Source organism: Antechinus flavipes, chromosome 1 (assembly GCF_016432865.1).
Source record: "Antechinus flavipes isolate AdamAnt ecotype Samford, QLD, Australia chromosome 1, AdamAnt_v2, whole genome shotgun sequence".
NCBI classification, from domain to species: Eukaryota; Metazoa; Chordata; class Mammalia; order Dasyuromorphia; family Dasyuridae; genus Antechinus; species Antechinus flavipes.
Window position 1 is genome coordinate 389,697,911 of NC_067398.1, and position 7,994 is coordinate 389,705,904.

The following is a 7,994-nucleotide window of genomic DNA, read 5'->3' on the forward strand; positions in this document are numbered from 1 at the left end:
AATTAAAGAAATAAATATCCTAATGTTATAAATGTTATACTGACTCCCGCAAAATAGTTTAGTTTAAGATGTCGAAAAAAGCCTGTAGGATATTGGCTAGTTATTTTATAGAAGACCAAGGGGAAGACTATTTTGGGTAGAGAAACATTTTAGATAAATGCTAAGGTCCATCCCATGGAAATATGTGCTTCCTTCTAAAGAGAACATGAAATCAACCAGGCAATGTTCTCTAAAAACATTTTTATTAGTTTTTGATTAGTTGATGAGGAAGCCTCTCTGGTGAAAGAAATCTTCACTAGTGGAATAAACAGTGTTTGACAAATTCCTTCATCCTTCAGTTTGATTTTGACAACATACATGATAATTATAGAGGAATAAGGGGAGTGAATAAAATCTGAATTATAACATGGGAGAGAATGCGAAGTGTCTTTGAGATTAAAGACCCCCTAGAAATATTAAACAAGTGGTCTCAGCAATGTTTGGCTTGAGCCATCTCTTTCCTGACCCTGTGCCCCTTCTCCTAGCTCTTCCTTGGTATCACCATTGCTTCTTGGGCTCTTTGCTTCATTTTGGTCCCAAACTTCTGTATTTTGGCTGGAGAGATAAGAGAAGGCACTACCTCATGACCTTCCATAGCTTCAACTACATTTCTAAATAGATAACCCCAAATTTGTGCTTGGAGCCTGGACCCCAGCTCCAGCTCTGTGAGGACAAAAACTGTCCTTTGTGTCTCTGTACCATCACTGCAATGTGTATTTCAAATGGTATTATCTATTGGCAAACGAGTGGTGCCAGTCCTGGTAGTCAGGGTCATCTTCCTGGATTCAAATCTGGCCTCTGGTTATCTCACTTTGTTAAGTGACTCTGGCTAATCTGTAAAATGAACTGGAAAAGAAAATGACAAATTACTCCACTATCTTTACAAGAAAGTTGCAAACAGAGTTGTGAAGAGTAGGACATGCCTGAAATGACTGGACTAGAAAGAACTGTCCAATCGCCTAATCTCTCATGTTTTGAGAGCCTGGAATGACTTTAGAATTCTCCTTTTTCCTCATATTTCTCACGTAAGTGTAATCATTGTCAGATCTTCAAAACCCATTGCATCCACACCCTCCTCTCCCTATCATTTCAGTGAAGTCACCTAAAAGATCTTCTTCCTCTCCTTAGCCCTCAATCTTCCTTTAATAAAATCTTATTCATATGACCAGTCGACACCTTTCAGATGACAGACCTACCATGTACCAAATGTAAGCTTATACTTCTCAACCTGGAATTCAAAGTCTTCCAAAATTTAGCAGTTTCCCTACTTCCACACATCTGCTATTCTTGCACTCCAGTCAAATTAAACTATTGCCATCTCCAATAAGCATTCTATGGAATTCCTTCTGACTTCTTCATTTTTGTCTTTGTCTCTCCCTTCCTCTCCTACCAATAAAATAGTTCTCATATCCTACAGAAGACAACATGGGACAGTGAAAAGAACCTAGACATAGATTTTTGTCTGAGCTCCCTTAGATCTTTGGACTCGATCTTAAAGATCCAGACTAGATATAACAAGTGCCTTTTAGGCAACTGTCTTCTTAAAAAAATTTAAAATTAGCCTCCTACTACATATAAAATCAATGTTAAAAAAGAACATTTGCAAAGTTATTAAAAACTCTTTGGATTGAAAAACTCATGAAAACAGGAAATACTTTAAGTTTTAAGAAAATCTATGGGTGACAATTAAGTACCAAAAAAATCATTTTGGTTATTTCCTTTATACTCTACTGGTTATTACATGGGACACAACCATGTTTAAATTTAAAACAAGAGAGTACAGATATCAGTAAACAAATGTCACTTGCTTTCAAATCATACTGATTAAAATCAAGCTTGGAAAATGCTTATGTGAGTTGTCATACAGGAAATTCTATATGGCACTGAGTATATACTAAAAACTAACCTTGTTTGGCTAGAATTTACCTCCTTTAAGGTCATATAAAGAGTGTAGTTTCATCAACATCCTAGTACACAATAAATGCTCTACCTAGCAATGGAGAAGGGTCATGTGATGCATTTTTATAACAAATCAGATAAATGATGAATTAGTTATCATTTCACCTTCTTGGATAACTCAAATGACTTGTTGCTGTTAAACTGTTTTAATTGTGTCCAACAATGACTCATTTAGAATTTTCTTGGCAAAAATGCTGGAATAGTTTGCCACTTTCTTCTGCAGCTCATTTTACAAAGTTAAATGGCTTGCCCAGGTAATAAGTGTATGAGGTCAAACTTGAAAGAGAGAGAGAGAGATGCTTCAGTCTGTATTCAGACACAATCAGTTCCTTCTCTGGGTACACATAGGAATTTTTCATCGTGTGGAGTTCAGAGTAGACATGGATGGTACACATATATTTTGTTTAAAAGTACTGGGTTTTTTTCTTCCATTTGTACTTTTGCCAGAAACTTTGCATTCTTAAAAACTTTATATTCCTTCCTATCCTTATTTTAGATAGATGAACAGAGGAACCATAGAGAAATTTTTCTTTATATGTTCTTTGAATGTTACCACCAATATGAATGCTACTACCAGCTTTGAATGGAAATTCCTATTTCTTGGGTTCAGATCCTGGTTCTGCCACTTAAACCATGTGATTTTGGACAAGTATCTTCACCTTACTTGGGCCTAGCTGATCTCAGAGAGGGTAAAGAAACCTTTGCCGCCTAATTCGGGCTCTTATTCTTTTGTATTTAATGTATTCATACAATCTGCGTCTGCTTGTCTTTCTCATTAATGCTTTTCTTAAATGTTTTACAAATCTATTTGCCTGCCTTCAGAAAAGCTCCAAGAATTTTCACATCTATCTCAATATCCTGAAGGAGAAAGTACAGTAGATACACCCTTCTGCTATGAGCTTGCCAGATTGGCATGTTCCTATCAATGACTAGCCAAGAACCACAGTTGCTTCCTGGCTGCCATTCTTCCCTTAAATGCTGGGTCCATTCCCTATTGCTCTTCAGGGAAACTTGTCATTGTCTTGGGCCGAGGTCTCAATGCTATCTATTCTTGTACTAGGACAGGAAGAGACAACAGCAGCAGAGAAAATACTATATAACACTATTTGTATCCTGGCACTCCATGTTTCTGATTCTCTCTCTATCCTTTCCTTTCTTTTCTTTTTCTCTTTGTAGCCCCTCTTCTTTTTTTGTTTTTTCCTCTCTTCTCTTCCCTTCCCCTAGTACCCCCATTATTGCTTTGGATTTTCTCATTTATCTTTCTTCTTGCCTCTTCTCCCAAGTCTTAACCTGAGATATCATTTCTGCTTATATCTTTTAGCAACTCTGATCTTTTCTGTGGTAAAAGTTTCTGTAAGTACCCATTCACAATACATTTAGTTGGACAATGACCTCACTTCACTTCCTAAATTGAACTTGCATTATTATTAGCTAAATCATGTTAACTTTAAGGATATGTATATACATATATCTCCTGTGATACTAATGAACAATTAGTACTACTATAATATGTTTGGTGGTATATTTATTTTGCTTTTTTTTAAATTAGCTATGTATACAGAAAAGCATGAGGACTCATTATAAAACAATAAATATCCACCCCATGAAAGCCTGTTATAAATACTATGTTGTTTTTAAAGCTGCCCAGCTTTTTTTTGCTTCCTTGTTTTTTGGTTTTCTTTTGTTCTCTGCTGTGTACATTTTATTATTTTATTAAAGGCTACAATTAAGCATGTAATCAGTATCTATGAAATATAACTGGGGAAATATTAAATAAATGAAAAATGTATATGTATATTATTTAGAGAGAGAAAGAGAAAGAAGGCAGAAGAAAGGAAGGAGAACTTTTAGCTTAAATCCAGAAAGGAAGCCAAATCAAAGGAATACTTAATGAGTTATTCTCTATATAGGAAGAAAGGCAAAATATAAATATGGAAATTGTTTCTGAACAATCTCACTAACAGTACAGTAAAAAAGAAAAATTACAGATGACATTTCACCATCTAATCTTGTTACCACATACAAAACCATAGAATAGGAATGTATGGATTGGCTTATCCCTGCTATATAAATGTGTGTGTGTGTGTGTGTGTGTGTGTGTGTGTGTCTCCTGCAAGTTTGCATGCACACAGGCTAAACATCTTAATCACAACTCCCTCCCATGAGACATTAAAAAGAAACACACACAAAATAGATGTTAATGGGAAGGATTTGTCCATCTATAAAAATAATTCACATTCAGAAGACCTGCCCTTTTAATTTCTTCCAGTCATTTCTTAAAGTATCTGTCCCCCTTCTATTCCATGAAAAACTTTAGGGTCTTTTGTGAGCAAGACAAAGACTAGAGACTGTGTTATGGTCTCTGAAGACTGCTGTGACTGCATATTAGTACCTCAGACTTTCTGGCACATCTCCACTGTTCTTCCCCTTCTCCCCTCTCCCCCCCAAGTCTCAGATACTCTGAATCCTATTCCTCTATTATTTCTTTCCCCTCCTTTAATATTCTAGAAAATAAGAAGGGAGGTCAGAAGGTCAGATCTTTTGGAATCTGAACCTGAGACTTCAAAAATTTAAAAGACTAGCCTTTTCAATTACAGGAGATGGCAGTAAAAATGGAAAGAGAAGCCTCAAAAAGTTCCAAACAATATACTTTATGGCAAAGAATTAGAAACTGAGTGGATTCCCATTAGTTGGGGGATGGCTGAATAAGTTAGGGCGCATTAATATAATGGAATATTATTGTTCTACAAGAAAATGTGAGCAGGTTGACTTCTGAAAAAACTAAAGAGATCAACCAACTGATGATGAATGGAGTGAGCATAATTAGGTGAACAGTATACATAATAACAACAAAATTACATGATGATCAGCTATGATACATTTAGCTCAACAATACAGTGATCCAAGACAATTCCAATAGATGGAAAATGTCATCCACATCTAGAGGAAGAACTAGAGAGACTGAATGTGGATCAAAACTTACTATTTTCACCTATTTTTCATTGCTTTTTATTTCTCATGTTTTTTTTTACACCCCCCCCCCTTTTTTTTTACTTTCACAATATGGGAAATGTCAAAAATAATTGTATATGGGGCAATGAGATGGCACAGTGGGTAGAGCACTGGTCCTGGAGTCAAGTGGACTCAAGTTCAAATACAGGCTCAGAAATTTAACACTTTCTAGTTGTACTAGTCCTTTAACCCTAATTGCCTAAAATAAAATTGTATATGTATAATTTTTATCAACAACATAATTTATGGCAAGGAATCAGAAACTGAGTGGATAGCCATCAATTGGGCTGAATAAGTTATGGCATATGAATATAATGGAATATTATCTTCCTACAATGGATACAGTTTCAAGATTTTGTTGAGTTTGGGGTACTTGGTTGTTTTTTATACCAAGCACTGCCCTTTCCCCAGTTCATGAACCAGCTTATGCCTAACTAGAGATTCATTAAAGGGAAGAGGGAGGAGGGACTTGGTAGGAACAATAATGGCCTGCTTCCTTTCCAGAAACAGATGTCACCGTTCAAAACCATTTCCTAGCAACTGTCAAACAGTCGTCTAAGCTTTCTCCTCTAAAAAGAGTGTGAGAATCTTGAAAAGCCAGTAAAATAAGAGGAACTTCTGGGTAAGAAGGGAAGTTTCCAGATGTAGCCAAACCAAAAAAGTAGCAATAAAATATTGCTGAGTTCTAAGGACATCTAAAAGAAAATAACCTGTAAAGCACTTACACAGCTGAATATGTTAAATATTTGAAAATATTCTGAATTGGTCCCAGAGATAGAAGTTGCACAGTTCATTCATTCAGCATAAAAAGCTATGTCAAAAAAAAATAACAAAGGGATAAAGGAAAAGATCTCTCCACTATAAAAAAAAAAAAAAAATTGGAAATAAGCCTCAACCACCAAACACTACTCCTTTTGGAAGAGTAGAGAAAAAAATGAAGGCATTTCCTTTCTTATGTTTACATGTACACAATAAAACACAAAACACACACAAAAAAAAGTCCTTACAAATTAAAAAAAAAAAAAACATGTTCAATGCTATTTTAAGCAACTATGCATAAAGTATGCTTTTCTTAGATTCTTGCTAGTAAATAAAATAGCAAAGAAAGCAACCTTTCCACAGCTCTAAATAATAATAAATTTTCCTCTCCAAATATTCATGTGAATCATGTAATAAAATTTTAGATGGCATGCCAAATAAAACAAAATCCAATCAAAACTTTAATGTAGAAGTTATAATAAAACTTTCCCCAAAACACTAAAAATTAATGAAATCACCAATTTTTAGTCATGAAATACATTAAAAACTAGAATGGGCGGTTGTCAAAACAAGACATATCCCTCATAGAAACTTTTCCAAAAATAGATTTCCTTACCAGGTCAGAAGGTCACTTAAGAATATTCATAATCTCCACACCAACAAGTCTTTCTTTGAAATGGCTAACCAATACAACTAAAGCTGTATGGGCCTAAGATTCCCAATTAAAGCAAAGAAAAAAGTAACCACCATTAGACAAGATCACTATTAATAAAAGCACTGTACATGGTACAAGTTCTTCTCAACCTCAAACCACATTTTACTAGGAGTAAAATGCTCACCAATTATATTGGACAACTGTTCAATTCCTATTAGGGCACAAGTCCATTAGAGACAAAAGATGGAAAAGACCATTCACCAAGTCTTCACATGTAGAATGCTTCTGTTTTTTTTTTTTTTAAACCTTATCTATATGAACCAGATCTCCTCATTGTACAAAGATGTGGGAGTTTCCTACTTTTCTTAACTATTTCTATTCCATTTGTTCCCTTTCAAGAAACACTAATACAATATAAATTGTATACGTAGAAATTATCAGGTAAATCTCATATATACACTGATACCTATCACATAAGCAATAAACTAACTCCCAATCATTAAGAGTCCAAGATTTCAGAGTTAAGTGAAGCCATATTCCCCATAGACCAAAATGCCAAGACTCTCCCCTGGATTAGGGTTTTGGACTTGACCTTTTCAGATATCAGCCAAATTATTTATCATTTACCATTATATGTGTACATGTTCTGATGCAGATAAGCAAAAGATCCTATGCTAATTATTTAATATTTCCTGAATAGCTTTCAACGACAGGCTTCAATTCAACTCCTTAAAACCAGCCAACTTAATTCCTAATCATTCAAAATTTCAGATCTTTACTATTACAAGAAATTATTGACTTAAAAGCAGATGCTGAAGACAATGAAGAAATTAATATAAACTACAAGACAACTTTTTTAAAAATTAAATCTATTAAGCATTAAAACCTAAGGCTATGGATACAAACTACATTAATTTTCCTCTCCCATACACTGAACCTATATTTTTGGCAAATTAGATATACATATTGTTGCTATTTGTTCTTTGTTTTCAAAGAGAATAGTGTGATGGACCGATTTTTTGGGTGAACTGGATTTAAAGTGAGATAGTTACAAAGTGATCAGTCTTACTCTCTCTCACTGAGATAATGGCAATAAATGGTCAAAGTATAGGAACTTGAATATGAATGTGAATATGAATATGAAAAGGTAATACTCACGGGAAGAAATTCCAGCTATCAGAAATATACTCCAAATCACTAATAATTAAAGAAATATAAAGGGCAACTAAGTGGTGCAGTGGATAGAGCAATGACTGTGGGGTCGAAGATCTGAATTCAAATACAAAATGATTAGTAAAGCAAGTGCTCAGAACTAAGAATTGTAAAAACAATTTCATAAAACAACTTATTCTGGAAAAACATGCTATTAAAAACTAATTTATTCATTCACTTAACTTAGTTGCAATTCTCACCAAATAACCACAACACTTTTTTATAAAACTCATTTTGTAAAGGTTACAAGGATAGTGAAGGCAAGAGTTGTGATGAGCATTCATGGGACAACACCAACTCAAAATTCTGAAATTAAGAATTTGGCCATTAGGTGGATTTAACCAGCCAAGCTCCCAAC

At 34.6% G+C, this 7,994-nt stretch overlaps 1 long non-coding RNA gene across 1 annotated transcript; it reads right to left on the reverse strand.

Moving 5' to 3' along the window:
• Positions 1-225: 225 nt before the first annotated feature.
• LOC127561639 (uncharacterized) lies at positions 226-7,162 on the reverse strand. The gene is made up of 2 exons (XR_007953503.1): positions 6,609-7,162; positions 226-885 (listed from the first exon to the last, which is right to left on the reverse strand). It is a non-coding gene; the product is annotated as an uncharacterized LOC127561639 (long non-coding RNA).
• Positions 7,163-7,994: the final 832 nt, after the last annotated feature.